The sequence below is a fragment of the Sprattus sprattus genome (assembly GCF_963457725.1).
Source record: "Sprattus sprattus genome assembly, chromosome: 3".
Classification (NCBI taxonomy): domain Eukaryota; kingdom Metazoa; phylum Chordata; class Actinopteri; order Clupeiformes; family Clupeidae; genus Sprattus; species Sprattus sprattus.
In genome coordinates this window covers 10,039,298-10,053,853 of record NC_137922.1, presented here as the reverse complement: position 1 = coordinate 10,053,853, position 14,556 = coordinate 10,039,298, and the positions used below count along the sequence as shown (strand labels likewise).

The 14,556-nt window shown below is 45.4% G+C and overlaps 1 protein-coding gene across 1 annotated transcript in view; it reads right to left on the bottom strand.

Annotated features, from left to right (window-relative positions):
• myo10l1 (myosin X, like 1) overlaps window positions 1-14,556 on the bottom strand; it is a gene marked incomplete at both ends in the record, with an annotated part of 75,997 nt that overhangs the window by 31,276 nt on the left and 30,165 nt on the right. The window lies entirely within an intron of this gene.

The following is a 14,556-nucleotide window of genomic DNA, read 5'->3' as shown; positions in this document are numbered from 1 at the left end:
GGACCAAATCCCGTACATGGCAGTGTTTGGATAGAAATTTTTTCAAAGTAACTGAGAAAAAAACATCTGATAACCCTATTATTGTAACCCAAAAATATGTCGGAGGTGATTTGCAAGACATCTGCCAGCCAACTTTCTAACAATGTTATTAGCATGTAAACTACAAAGTAGACAGCCTGCTGGCTAAGTTAAACAGTGGTCAGCAATTCCTGGCAGCATGATTATGTGCTGACCTGTCTGTCTCACTATAACGTCTGCTTTAGCAAACGCTTCATCAACATGGACCAAACATGGACCAATCACAGTTGTCAGTAATTTTAATTGTAGTTACATGTAGGGATGCAGCTAGTTGTAAGTAGTGGTAGTTGAAGTTACATGTGGGGACGCAACTACAACGTACCTACAGCGCAGAACCTGCACAGAAGCATAAATCAGTCTGCACGACCTCTCCTCCATAATGAATGAGCGCAAGAAGTGTCTGCTCCTGCTGCCTCTCTCTCTCTCTCTCTCTCTCTCTCTCTCTCTCTCTCTACACACACACTCAGACACACACACTCAGCTCCATCTCTCTCTGGCTCTCTCTCTCTACACACACTCAGACACACACATACACTCAGCTCCATCTCTCTCTCTCGCTCTCTCTCTCACACACTCCCACACACTTACCTCTCTCACACACACATACAGACACACACACACACACACACACACACACACACACACACACACACACACACACACACACACACACACACACACACACACACACACACATACACACACACACACATTTCTATTTCAGACCCAAGCATACAGTGCTTTGCCTCACATCAGAAGCAGGCTGAGCCAAGTGGAGGATGGGAGGAGATTGGCCTACTTTACAGAGATAGAGATAAAGAGGAAAGTGTGTCAATAATTAAGATTTAGATTTGTGTGTTTGATGTGTGATGTGTGTGTCAGTGTGCAGATGAGTTTGTGTATCTGTATGTGTATTTGTATGTGTGTGTGTCTGTGTGTGTGTGCATGTACGCTTGTGAGTGCTCATAAGTAAGCTCTAATTAGCTTAGTTCCGGTTGAGTTGAAACTCGCCTTTTTCCTCCAGAACAATTTTTAGGGTCCTCAGTGTACTCGTCAGTATGGCTTATTGTACACGTCTAAGGGAAGTCTAGGCTCAAGCTGATGTGGAACAAATGCCACTGTCACTGTTTCTGAGCTTGGAACCATTAAGTTCATTTCAGGAAGAACAAATACCGCTATCTATGGCTCTGACCTTGGAACTATTTTGTTCCTTTCAGCTCTGGGTTCAGCTTTGCATACCACCCACCATGTCTCTGATCAAGAACCTTCATATTTTAGTGCCGGATAGAGAGAACCAAAACCGAAAGAGAACCAAAAGAGTACCATACAGATGGGGTTATAGGTACATACACAGTGTGGGGATGAAATCAGGTAATGGGGATTGATTGAGGGTTTACAGATGGGGGGATGGGGGGTGTTTCTATATCTATGTATGCATACAGAACCATGACAGCAAATCCCAACAGACGCAATCTCATTGGAGCCTTGCATCCATGTCATCCGTTTCCAAGGCAACGGGCGAGGAGGAAGTGAAAGGGGAAGAGCCCAGAGGATTGGATCTTCCATTAGAGCGCCACAATCAGAGAGAGTGTGTGTGTGTGCTGGTGTGTGTGTGTATGTGTGTGCGTGTGAGTGTGTGTGTGTGTGAGTGTGTGCATATAAGTGTGTACAGCTGTGAGACTCAATCCATATGGACACATTGTGCACGTGGGTGTGTGGGTGTAAAGTGGCCGTGTGTATACAATCAGACAGCTGGGAAACACACAATCAATACAGAAGAATGTGAGTGTTTGTATGTGTGTGTAGGCTTGGACTACAACTGTATGTGTGTTCATTTCAGGATGTGTACTTGTGTGCTTGCTTCCCTTCCTAGACCTCTTGATACTCTGTGTTCAAATTGTTTAGTCAATCTTCATCCACTGGAGTGTGATGATGAGCCATGCATGGATGAAATTACACAAACACACACACACACACACACACACACAAACACACACACACACACACACACACACACACACACACACACACACACACACACACACACACACACACTTCATGGCAATCTTGCTCATCTGCATGAGTAATGGAGTGGTTGTAAAATGGGAGGTGGCAGACACTGTGTTTAACCGCTATAGGTCAAGGTTTATGGGACAGGTTTCCATGGTGATCAATAAAACTCGGCGGGCACTGCTCCTTGTAACGACGTGTCTGTCTCAAGTGCAGGGTTCTGTCCTGACTCACCAGGGTCACTGCTCAGAGACAAAGCCAGCTAACCCAGGAAGGAGGATCTTTTCCTCCCAAAATTAGACGCTATTTAGTACAATACATGTAAGTCAGACAATGACCCTTTGGGTTTCTCTGTTGTCAGGGTGAACTCACTGACTTTACATCAAAGTTAAAGCTATGTCATGAATATGAGGATGCTCAGTATTTAGAAAAGCTATTCCAGTATATGTCAAGCTATTTGATTTGTGAAAGAGATTGTTCCTGGAAAACAGTCTACCAAAACTACTGAAAGACATACGGAGTAGAAATACGCCAGACCAGACACCAGACGTAGCATCCAGGCTACAGGCAGAGTGTCTGTCTGTGTGTGTGTGTGTGTGTTTGTGTGTGTGTTTGTGTGTGTGTGTGTGTGTGTGTGTGTGTGGGTGTGGGTGTGTGGGTGCGTGCGTGCGTGTGTGTGTGTGTGTGTGTGAGTGTGAGTGTGTGTGTGTGTGTGTGTGTGTGTGTGTGTGCGTATGTGTGTGTGTGTGTGTGTGAGTGAGCAGGTGTGAGTGTACACGCTTCACTGTGTGACGGATACAGAAGCAGTCTGTTCTGGAAAACAGGCTTTGGGCCCTGTAGCAAAGAAATCAAAGAAAGAGAGAGTGTGCGTGCAAGTGTGTCTGTGTGTCTCTGTGTGTGTTCCTGTCAAGGAGTATATCTACGAGAGAGAGATAGAGTGAGAATATCTCCATGTAAAATTCACGTGTTTTTCTGCAATACAATGTTATTCTTGCACAGCTGAATCCATCTCAGTAATGCAGACTGACACAAAAGGAGTCTTTCTCCCCTACCTCAATGAGAATTACCTCTAGAGGATTTATACATGGTAAAAGCAGAGTAAAAACATGAATATGCAAACAAGAAATAACCCTGGTGTCCTTCAAAAAGTGTCTGCTCTACTATAAAGATTTATCCTTGTGTGTTAGTGTGTCACAAAGGCACTGTCAGTTACACTGTCACACACAAACACACACACACACACACACACACACACACACACACACACGCTCCATTTGTATGTTTCCAAAGCTCAACTTCATTGCGTAATGTTAATTGCTCGTGACAGAGACCTTTGATCTTCAATCCTTCGATATGGTGGATGCCTTTACATTTATAGTCAGTTGAGTGAGGCCTACTCCTCTCATTTGTGTCTCAATCAGTGGCTAAAACATTGTAAAGATGTTCAGATTCAGGTCTCTGGTTTCAGTGGTAGCAGCTAATGAGTTTTTGCTGAGGGAAAACTCAGGCTTCACTGCCATTTAAAGACAGTTAATTACTGAAGGTGCTTTCACTGAGGACAGATATCAGTGCTAAATGCTAATTGTGCAGAAGAAGGTTTGAAAACCTCACGAGAAAAAGATGACCTTCAGTAATGAATGCCATGTTTTGTGGAAAAAGAATGTTTTATGGAAATTAGAATATTTCTCCAAAAAATGAATGGACACTTCGTTATTACTTCATGAATAAAGCATACTTTAAGTGTGTGACAACTGTAAGCCACGGTGAAGTGTCTGCTGAACAACTCACACGATTAACGCTAACGTGTTTCTTATTTATGACATGCCAAAACAGGGACTGCTGTTTATTTGAGAAATGTATCAATTATTTACCTCCTGTATATAAGGCATTTAGCCCAGAAAGGGAACTTTACTCATAGTAACTAGGCCAAATGCTTGCACTGATGAAACAGCACCAATTCACATGCAGTCAAGTACAGTGTGAACTTAGTTGTGTTGACAAAAATGTCAAACTATGTGATTGTAAAGGTTTTGTGTCTGGAATCTACGAATAACATTTGTTGGCATCATCTGTCAAAAAACACAGACACACAAGCATACAAAACAATAGCATGCTAAATATGAGATTATTGTTTTTTATTTCTTTTCATTTGTCTTCATTTGTATTGAGAAGACTTAAGTGCCATGTCTGACCACATTAACTATGTACAACGCTCCTTATGAACTTGCCAAGTTCAGCAAAAGTTCACCTCTTTTTGTAGGGCGACACATCTCTCTCCCCTCACCCCTAAACCTTCATCCCTCTAATGACTCAAACACATGACTGGTGCAGGAGGCCTCAGGGGTTCCCAGGTCAAAGGTTGTATCCAGGGAGACTCTCCAGAGCAAACCCTCAGGGTGAGAGTTGTGTTTGTGAAGTTTTGCAAACATGGCATGGGTTACTTCCAAGTGGAATTGGCACACAGCGTGTCCCAGTGAATGTCTCAGTGAATGTCTCAGTGAACGTCTCAGTGAACGTATCAGTGATTGTCTCCGTGTTGAATTATCAATCCATGTAGTAACAATTCATCTATGTAGTGACAACTGGTACATCCTACTACATGAGAGTTGACACTACAGCTAAAGGTTAACCTAAAGTTCCCAAACCTTTTACATGAAACCCTCATACTCCTTCCCGAGATCAAAGCACCGTACGCTCCTCTCTTCCAGTGCTTCATATTCAAACAACTTGCTAATAATGGTGGTTAGGATCAGATTAGGTTAGAGCCATTACGAGAGATTGAGAATAAAGACAGGGAGAGAACAGAAGGCCAACCAGACACACGAAACACACACAGAGACTGTAAAACAGAACACGGTCTGGTCCTTTACACCCAAAACACACAAGAAAGATTGGCCCCTCAGTTCTCACTCTGGCCAAACTGGAGACTTAAAGGGAGGCCATCCTACTTCTTACCACTGCCTCCCACTGGGCTGGTCCCCTGGGGAAACTAAAGCTGTTAAAATAAGATGGCAGCAGCTTCGCGTTCCTGATGTGCACTAAAGCAGCAACAGTACAACCCTCTGTGTGCTGCCCCAGTCCCCTCTGACCAGCTGCTTCAAACAACATCCATATTTAATGTGTGTGTGTGTGTGTGTGTGTGTGTGTGTGTGTGTGTGTGTGTGTGTGTGTGTGAGTGTGTGAATGCACGTACGTTTGTGCGTGTTTGTGTGTGTGTGTGTGTGTGTGTATGAGTGTGTGTGTGTGTGTGTGTGTGCAGTGTGTGTGTGTGTGTGTGGGTGTGCAATTATCAGTGTGTGTCTGTGTGTGTGTGCATGCATGGATTTGTCAGCATGTGTGTGTGTGTGTGTGTGTTTGTGTGTGTGTGTGTTTGTGTGTGTGTGTGACTGTGTCCTAGAAATGTGTATGTGTGTGCATTTGCGTCACATGGATTTGTCGGTATGTGCATGCTGTACGTGTGCGAGTGTGTGTCTAATTCACCCTGCCATCCTTGAATGTTTTTGGCATTGATAAAAGGAAGAAGTTAGAGAGTGGAGAGCAGAGGAGTCTGAGCCTCGGGCAGAGACGAGAGAGGACGAGAGAAGAGGAGAGGAGAGGAGAGGAGACGAGAGAGGACGTGAGGAGGGGAGAAGGGGAGAAGAGACGAGAGGAGAGGAGAGGAGAGGAAAGGAGAGGAGAGAGGACAAGAGAGGACCAGAGGAGATGAGAGGAGAGGAAAGGAGAGGTGAGAGGAGGAGAGAGGACGAGAGAGGATGAGAGGAGACGAGAGAAGAGAATAGGAGAGGAAAGGAGATGAGAGGACATGAGGGGAGAGGAGAGGATAGGGCAAAGAAAGAATGAAAGAGGGATTTTACGCTTCAGAGGGTAGCACTAGTCCCTTTTTGCTCTTAGCCTGTGTGTGTGTGTGTGTGTGTGTGTGTGTGTGTGTGTGTGTGTGTGTGTGTGTGTGTGTGTGTGTGTGTGTGTGTGTGTGTGTGTGTGTGTGTGTGTGTGTGTAGTTTTGCGCTCTGGATGTTAACCTCCTTATCATTCACAAGAGACTTCAATTTTACCGTCCCCAAAAGACCCTGAGCCAAATTTCCAGCGTGCCTCACTGTCATGCATGTGTGTGTGTGTGTGTGTGTGTGTGTGTGTGTGTGTGTGTGTGTGTGTGTGTGTGTGTGTGTGTGTATGTGTGTGTCTGTCTCCATCTGCATCCGTCTGTTTTCCCCCTCTCACAGGCGTGGGACCTATCTGCCTCCTCTCTCCTCTCTTCTCATCTTCCCTCATTCGTTTCTTTTTCCTCCACACTCTCTTTGTCACCCCCTCACAGCTGGTCCGGCGTAAAATCGCACATTAATCCCACGTAGAAACCCTTCAAATACTAGCCATAGGAGCCAAGAGTGGAGGAACCAATTAAGTGTCGCACCAAGCCCACCCAATGGCTCTGAGCTGGAGTAGGCACAGTGAAATGACTCGTGAAATCGCCAGCGAGCACAGTGGGATGCCGCCCCATCTTGGGTGCATTCGGAGAAGGGTAAAGGACCTCGTTGATGAAACGAATGCACATCTATCAGCTTAGGCTTGTTGTCATGGCAGGTTGCTAGGTGATGTGGCGGGGTAAGAGGAAGGTGAGTGTTTTCTCACAGGTGTGTAATGAGTGTGAGAAACCTGCTGTGTATTTAAGCACGAGGTGAACTGTGCTTTGTAGCCTCAAACCTAATGACAGTATTAAACCCTCCATTTTAACACCCACAGCATAGTGCTCACACAGCAACTACAACCGCGACTGAGTCTGATAGATGTACTATTTCATTTCGTAAATGGATACCGTGTCAGTGGGGGTGTCGGCGGGAACATGAGATGGATTGAATTATGGGAATCATATGTCCACCATGAGGTAATCGTGCATGATGAGCCACTAACTGAGTCTAACAAATGGAGTCGTGTTATGAGAGATTAAATGGAGAGCTCTGGATCTCTGGGGGTGGACGAGAGAATGTTATGGAGAGGAGAGAAACAGGAGACCGGAGTCAGTCATAGAAGAGGCTACTGGGCACCACTGTGCACCACTCTGAGACACACTCTGAGACACACAGACACTGACACGCGCACACACAAACACACAGACACTGACATACACGGACACTGACACACACACCGAGACGATATATGGCAGAGACCCATTAGCCTCGACTCTGATATCGTCAGACACCATTCTCATCCTTCTCCTCTTTCCTCCCTCTCTCCCCCTTTCTTTGTGTCTCTCTGTCCCTCCCTCTCTCCACATTTATTCATTCCAAACTCGGCATGATATTTTACACTTGCCCATCCCTATCCCAACCTCTCCCTCCTCTATTCTCTCTCATCCCCTCCTTCTTTTCAGACACCCATTTGATCCTAAAACCCTTTAACATTTCACTCTCCATCACCTCCATACTTTCTCTCTCTCTCCTCTCTTTCACACCCTTCTTATCTCTCCCATTCTCCCTCCTCTCTTCTCCTCTCCTCTCTCCTCTTTCATGCTCCTCTCAACTCTCCCCTTCTCTCTCTCTCCTTTCCTCTTTCTCTCCATCCGTCTGGAGGGCAGTGTCTCTGTGATGGATAGGGTGAACACACAGGCAGAGGCGGCTCTCTATCCCAGCGCCTGTAATTGAAAATCTCATTGATAGTGAGAGGCGGGCTCTATCCCCCATCCCCAATCCCTTCTGCATTAGAGATGTGGGCCAAACGTGTGGAAGATAAGACCAAAGCACTCTTCCTCTTCACTCACACAGCCTTTAATGTAAGGACTAGACCCTGTCTGCAATGAGCTTCACTTGGACCCCTAGATGTTAATGATGAACAGTTTCTAATTTAGCTTGTCCTGGTTGTATGCTGTTTGCGCTGGGTGAAAAATGCTGTTGCTGTCGAAGTGCCTTTCTTGTGAGATTTATAAATATTCTTTTCCTGCATACCGTCTCTGACACACCTTTCACTATGAAATATTAATCGTGAGAAAACATGTGAGAGGGAGAGGCAGAGAGAGAGAGAATGGGATGAATAGCATAGTAGTATAGTACGGAACATGCTTTTAAGTTTCAGCTGAATGGGGATGTTATAGTGCAAAGGGGTAGGTTCACACACACACAAACAAACACACACCCAAACACAATCACATACGCACACACATATACATATACACATGCACATATGCACTCGCATGCATACACACACACACACACACACACACACACACACACACACACACACACACACACACACACACACACACACACACACACACACACACACACACACACACACACACGAGGGGCACTCTTCCAAATCCCCTTCCTATTGCTCTTATTCTCTCTTTCTCTCTATCCTTTTTATTCTGTCTCTCTTTTCTGTCCCTCTCCATCATTTTCCTTCTCTGTGCTCATATTCCCATAATCCTTTGAATGTTTGAAGCTGTTTTGCCTGATTCTGAGAGAGAGAGAGAATGAGAGGGAGAGTGTGAGAGAGAGAGGATGACTTCACATGTGAGGCTAAGCGCATCTTTGACCTACATTCCCTGCACACACACATACACACACACAGCGAGAGAGAGACACTCACACACAAAATACAGGTCTACACAAGAGCCAGAGTTCTCAAAAAGCCTCTGGATCAATTCCATATAATCAGAAACATACATGCAAACACGCACACACACCTGCGCACACACACACACACACACACATACACAAACACGCACACACACCTGCACACACACACACACACACATACAGTAGATCTGAGCTTAGCTGATTTGTAATTCAAGTGATGTGGTGCAGGGGTATAATTATCTCTGAGAGGATGCACACAGACAAGGCTGAGTGGCTAGTGAATGCTAGGGAATGAGCCACGCTGCACACAATCATTCAAGATGCACGGACAGGTGCTGTGCATGTGTGCGTGTGTGTGTGTGTGTGCGTGTGTGTGTGTGTGTGTGTGTGTGTGTGTGTGTGTGTTGGTGTGTGTGTGAGTGTGTGTGAGTGTGGGTGTGTATGTGAGAGAGAGAGAGAAGAGAGAGAGAGAGAGAGAGAGAGAGAGAGAGAGAGAGAGAGAGAGAGAGAAGAGCATATATACATTAGACCAGTGGTTCTCAACCTTTCTTGCTCCATGACCAATAATTTAACAATTGTATTATTATTATAACTACCACTTCTACTAGGCTTAATACTATACCACTGTTTTACCATTGGAAACATAAGCTCTTCTGCAACCGTATGGGCCTTTTAGCTAGCTGGTAGGAGACCAGATAGGATGCACACAGTGACTGCTCCTGAACATTGATGGCATGTTCAAATGTCTTTTGGGATGCCTCAAGGTTTTGGGTCATACGTTTAAAAAAATCTAAGTCTTTATCTTTATAGTTGGCGTGCTTTGTTTCTAAATGTCTCTGCAATTTCGAAGGCTTCAGGCTTTCATTAGCTAGTATTTCATTGCATAGCCAACACAACAGCTTGTGCTCACCATTCTTCATGCAATACGTGAATTCATATTTTAGAAATACAGGGTTGTATGCCTGTAAATATTTCCTCCTTGGTTCTTCAGAAGAAGGCATATCTGAGCTGGTACTCAGTTTACATGAAGATTTGCTTTTGACTTTAAGAAATGTATCCATTCATTTTTTAGCCTACACTAGTCTACTCTAGACATTCTCCGGTCTTGTCAGAGTAGATCATTGCGCAGTACAGTGATGTTATACATGTTGACACATTTAAAATATCTGATATGCAAATTTGATTGGCTGAATGTTCGAACATGTTATTGTTAGATAGGCCTACATGCAGAACCAGTGCCGGCTTACGTAGTTTAATGTCAGAACTGGGGGCAGGGATTCTCTGACGGACAGAGGGAGCATGGCTGGTGAAAAAAATGTTAACATTTAGAATTCATCTCGCAGCCCATTCAGCAAATTTGTGTTTCGACGGAATGGTTGAGAACCACGGCATTAGACTCAGGTCAATATGTTAGTTTGTATCTTCTCATCTTTTCTCTACTCTCCCCCTCACATTTAGGTCACATTATTCTCTGTGGATGCCCTGTGGAGGCCTACCTTCATAAACTATATTTCTCACCCACAAATAACCTGCCCACACACACACACACATTATTAAACACATACAAAGACACACACACACACACACACACACACACACACACACACACACACACAATTAAACACATACAAAGGCACACACACACACAAACATAAGCACACACAAATGAGATATGCATACAGTCTTATACGAGGAGAAATCATGAACTTTTAATGGGACTACACCAGTACACATGAAACACATAAAAACACGTCTCAGCCAAGCTGTCGCCGTTTGGGCCAATATCAGTCTCCATGGCAACATGTCCAAGAGATGCTCGGCACGCAGCCTTGGGGTGGGGGTGTGTGAGATGAGAATACAAGAGAAAACGCCTCCCCCTCCAATCAAAATATGTAATCACTTAACTGCACATGCATGCCTGTGTGTGTGTGTGTGTGTGTGTGTGTGTGTGTGTGTGTGTGTGTGGGAGAAAGAGAGAGAGAGAGAGAGAGAGAGAGAGAGAGAGAGAGAGAAGGACTAGAACAGGACCGAGTGAAGATAAGGGAAGGAGAAGAAGGAGAAGAGAATGTTCCTTTTCTTCATCCCAAAGTCAGTCACCCCCCCCCCCCCCCCCACCCCTCCCCCAACTAGTCTGTCTCGGCATCAAATTGATTCATTTAAAGGCCTAATTGGCTTGAGATGACTGTCACCTGGGAGTCCCAGTCGAGCGTGATCAATGACTGTCACCTGGGCGTCCCAGTCGAGTGTGATCAATGACTGAGGCTGGTCCAAAAGCCAGAGAGGGTCAGGGGTAAGAGCTCTGAGTGTAATTACAGCCCTAATTCCCCCAGCTCTGTCTCTCCCCGCTGAAATGCCTTTTGGAGGACAGGTCGAAGTGCTATGGACCAAAGGCTATACCAATTGAAGAGTCTCATCCCTGGCTAGGGTTGTCTTAATTGGAGAGTCTCATCCCTGGCTAGGGTTGTCTTAATTGGAGAGTCTCATCCCTGGCTAGGGTTGTCTTAATTGGAGAGTCTCATCCCTGGCTAGGGTTGTCTTAATTGGAGAGTCTCATCCCTGGCTAGGGTTGTCTTAACTTGGGGATGCTTGTATTGTCTATGTAGGGCCGTTTCAAATGAGGGCTTGTTGATCATTGCTAAATCATTTAGCCTAAAATGATGCTTTATTTAATTTATAATTACAGTTCAAAATAATAATGTATTACCTCTAAAGTGTTCTTTAAAATGCCCTCTCACTGTATGCTCACACCTGTTGAGGATGGGAAGCGGGGCCTCTAAGACAGTTGTTATTTACAGTCATGTGACCTAAATGAAACTGTGGCATGTTCAAGCGCTCATTTTAAACATTAATTAAACATGTTTTAATCTTTAATTCACCATTCAGTATTTGAATACATGATGCCCATATCTTTTCATAGAGTTAGCCAGTATCAAACAAACCACATCACTGATGCCCCTACAATTTACTGTCCAAAGCCTTTCTGGCCAGTGAAGTGTTGTGTGTGTGTGTGTAGACTAGAGTGTGTTCTTTTTTATGTGACCAAATAACATCTAAAACCACTGAAACGCAGCCTGGTCATAGAGAGGCCCCTGGCATCCCTAAGACTGCCACAGTGACATTTCCCTTTGCCGATGGAGCGTTGCTGGGGAGGTCTGAGATGAGACGCAACACTGCAGAGAGAAGCACTCACACTCACAGAGTTCACACACTGCCCCAATAACCCAATCAGTACCAGCACTGGAAGTGGGTCATAGCCGCCCACACACACACACACACACACACACACACACACACACACACACACAGATACAGTCAAACACACACACAGAAACACTGCAGCTGAATTATTCACTCTATCTTGTCCATGAGAGAAAGTGAGGAAGAGAAAGACAGAGAGAGAGAGAAAGATGGTGGAAAGAGAGAAGAGGAAGAGAATGTGAGAAAGCATGTGGTATGCATGAAGGTGAGAGAGACAGAGAGTGAGAGGGAGAAAGAAAAAAAAGTGAGAGTGAGAGGAAAGAGAGGGGGCGAAAAAGAGAGAAAGAGGATAGAGAGAGAGAGAGAGAGAGAAAGAGGATAGAGAGAGAGAGAGAAAGGGGAAAGAGAGAGAGAAAGAGGAGAGAGAGAGAGAGAGAGTGAAATGTCAGGATGAATCCGTCAGAAGCCTGGAGGAACTGGGTTGGTCTACCCACCACACCCCTCTCCTGCATTGGCATGAAAAATTCAGCATTCCCTCCCCCGCTCTCTCCTCTCTCGTCTCCCTCCCTCCTCCACTCTCTCTTTCACTCCCTCCTCCGCTATATCTCCTCATGCTCCAGCTGCTGCAGTGGGAGAGGAGCCCCAGAAACAGCAGTAGGCCTCTGCCTCCACGGAGAAGCCAGGGGAGCGGGTGAATGAGGCCGCTGAGGAACTGTGAGGGGCCTGACAAGAATAGTGACCTCTGGGCCCTGGGGGTGAGCTGCATGACTCCGGATCTCACACAGAGCCATTGATGGTGATCGATGGTGAGTGTTGTGTTGAGTCACTAATTGAAAGATATTTATATTCATGAGAATATATGGGCTCCTAAACAGCTCCCAATGCACAGGACTCCCAGCTAGAGCCTTTTAATTTCATTAAACCATTTCTACCTGAATATAACACCTGTGAAGGGGGACTTATTCAAGCCAAATTACTCAGTAAGGTGCCAATATATATCCTTATCCAGATTACCAAGTTAGTAAAATAGGAGGATGCATCAGAACAAGAACATTTGATAAATGGCATCGGACTAAAAAGGAACATAAACAAATGCTTTCCTTTAGAGATTGTTTAACAAATGACTGTATTCAGTAACCCTACAGATTTGATTATCTCTCTCCTTTGCTGCTTATGATAAAGATGTCCAAGAGAGGTGTCAAACAACACTTGGAAAAGCTTGTTACAGCTGAGCTGACCACAGCTTCTCTGTTGAATTAATGCTGAGTTGCAGATGTGCCAACACATGCCCACTCTACCCTCTGTGCCCCCTGAGCTAAGGCTGGCACATCCACGGGGCCGCAGTGGAGGAAGAGAACTGGGATCTGAGCCATCTACTCAAGGGCTTAAAGCTTCAGACTACCATGGGTTAGTGCTGGATACGAGAAAAATGAGAGATGAAAATCCCCAGAACTACAAATTACGTCATACATGAATACATGTAAACCCACACACACACACACACACACACACACACACACACACACACACACACACACACACACACACACACACACACACACACACACACACACACACACAACACACACACACACACACACACACACACACACACACACACACACACACACACACACACACACACACTCACACACTCACTCACACATATATAAGAACACACAAACAGCAGTAGCAGCAGTAGCAGCAACAGCATTCCCAGCGCTTTGACTAATTCTCGCTGCTGAATCCAGGCCAGTGCTGGTTCCCCTATTATTAGCCCGACGTTCCCTCTTGTGCCAGCGGCACTCCGATGTGCGCCAGTGCCGCATTCACATTCACACGTGCCCACACACTCATCCCCATACATCAAAACAGCACCAATGGTTAATTACCTTTTAACTCACAAGTAAGGCTGTGTAATTAAATGCTTCAGTCTACACAGTTGCATTTGAGTCCCAGGACTGCTAATGGCAGCTGTGTAACACTCACAAACCCAACTGATTAAGATTTTCCGTGTTTGCACAGAGAGAGATGGGGGGTGGGCGATGAGTGTGATAATGAATGCATGAGGGCTGGGAGAGGGGGTTTGATGTTCGCCGGCTCAAAAAGACCTAGAAAAAAAAAACACGTCGAACAGGCAACCAGGCAAGAGAGAGAGAGAGAGGGAGAGCGAAAGAGAAAAGGAGGGAATATTCATGAGCGGGGATGTAAGAGCAATGTAAGAGAACTGGGGCATTAAACTGCAGCTCGGTTTGAATGAACACGGCACGCTGGTGATGAGGAGGAGGAGGAGGAGGAGGAGGAAGAAATCCTGAGTACAGGCCATGGCCCAGTTCCTCCACACCAGAGCACATTTCACTCTCCTGCTTGCACCCAGTTTACTCAAAGTCTCTCCCAAAAGCAGTGGCTCTTCAGCCCTTATAGTCTTTCAGGGATTAGTCTTTGAGTTTAATCCAGCTAAAAGTTGAATGGAAAATACCTTAATTTCACTAAGGAACCAAACATATTTAACAGAATGGTGTCTTTCGAGTGCTATTTTATCCCTTTAAGCCTCCCCTCAACTCATCACCGCTACCACAGCCCTGTCCCCCACAGTCATTCCCACACGCTGTGCTTCAGCGCTCAGAGGACGAAAGCTGTCTTTAAGGCTTCTGGGCATGACATCATCACACAACTTCCTGCTCTGTCCTCACCTTTCCTG